Raw genomic sequence first — 1660 nt, 5'->3', positions numbered from 1 at the left:
TAAACCTAAATTTATATTTAAAATCTTTTTACCATACGTTGAAATCGTTGAACCATTGGCTGCAGTAAGTATTATATCTGAAGAACGTTTTGTATGAGGGAATTTTTTTACCGGAAGTATAGAAATTTCTGCTCCACTATCAATCAAAAAATTTAGTTTGTTTGTTTTATCAAAAATAAATAGGCGACGTGTGGTAATATCTAAATTTCCATTGTTTGCCGCCACAACAACGGATGACTCTAGTTTAACGAATTTTTGTTTTTAGAAAAAGCACAAGGCTGTTGACATTTCTGAGCCTTATCACCAAATTTGTAATGGTATCTACATAACCAATTTTGACTATCACGAGATTTTGATCTACCTCTATATGAACTTCTAAAACAATTCCTATTATATGATCTATATCTAGAATTTTGATTAATTTGTTGCTTAATAGAATTTAATTCAAAGGAAAGTTTTTGAAAATTTTCGCACATAAGATTCGTCGTTTTAACTAAATTATCAATAATTGTGTCTTGTGATTTAGAATTTTGAAAACTATTCATAGCTGATATTTCGGTTTTATTAATCACTTCCCAAATATTATCAGCTAGTTTCACCAATTCATTTATATCATTGGTACTTGAACTAGCTAATATCACACTAAGATTTTTTGGCAATTTTCTCAGCCAAAGTTTCTTTAAAATATCCTGACTAAAATTGGAACCTGCAAGCAACATGAGCGACCGATAAAATTCAGAGGGTTTACGATCACCCATCTCTGAATCTGACAAAATTTTATCTAATTTCTTATTTTCGCTTAAAGAATGTCTTTCAATTAAGACTTTCTTTAATTCTGAAAACTTGTTGTTATGCGGAGGATTTTGAATGAAATCTAATATTGTAACTATTACTTCTTGCGGAAGCGCTGTGATTGGGTGTTCATATTTTGTAGTATCTTGTGTAATGTTTTTCATGTTAAATTGCATTTCTGTATGTAGAAACCAAGCTTCTGGACAACTTGTCCAAAATTGTGGAAGCTTGACTGAGGTTGCATACACCTCATTATTATTTTGACTAGCATAAGGATTTGCCAACTCCTCTTGAAAAGAGTTGTTTTGCAAATCTATAAAATTGGACTGCTGGGGCACCTGGTACCTCTAGCGATGGTTGATGATATGCACCCGAATAGCCGTAGTATGAGTATTCTTCAGATAATTGTTTATTATCTACGGCCGGAGCAAAACGGGCTGCTGGTGGTCTGATAGTCCTTGTATGAGTGCATAAAACTTCTTCTTCTCCACTAGGTGGTGTTCTATCCACCAGATACCGGTGGAGGCAGTACGTTAGCTGAGGGAAAATTTTTAACTTGTAGTTTTGTAGAATTTGGGTGGTTCTGGTGGCGATGCTAAGTTGCTCTCCGATGTTTCGAGTACTGAATTACCACTGGACTGGTCAGCTTCTACTGCAGGTGGCGCATTAAATTGTAGATTGCAATGGCTGCTTCCTTCTGCTCCTGGCAGGATCGCCAATAATGTAGTCTCAAATGTAGTTTTATTAAAAGAATTTTTTATTAACAAAAATTAATTCATTTTTATGTTGCTACCAAGACGACAAAAGTTTGAATAATAAACATTTTCTATTTGATTGACGAACCACAAAAATCACATAAATCTAAAAT

This window comes from Rhagoletis pomonella, unplaced genomic scaffold (genome assembly GCF_013731165.1).
Source record: "Rhagoletis pomonella isolate Grant_MI unplaced genomic scaffold, Rhpom_1.0 Rhpom_scaffold_00174, whole genome shotgun sequence".
Taxonomy (NCBI): domain Eukaryota; kingdom Metazoa; phylum Arthropoda; class Insecta; order Diptera; family Tephritidae; genus Rhagoletis; species Rhagoletis pomonella.
This window is presented reverse-complemented; position numbering follows the sequence as displayed.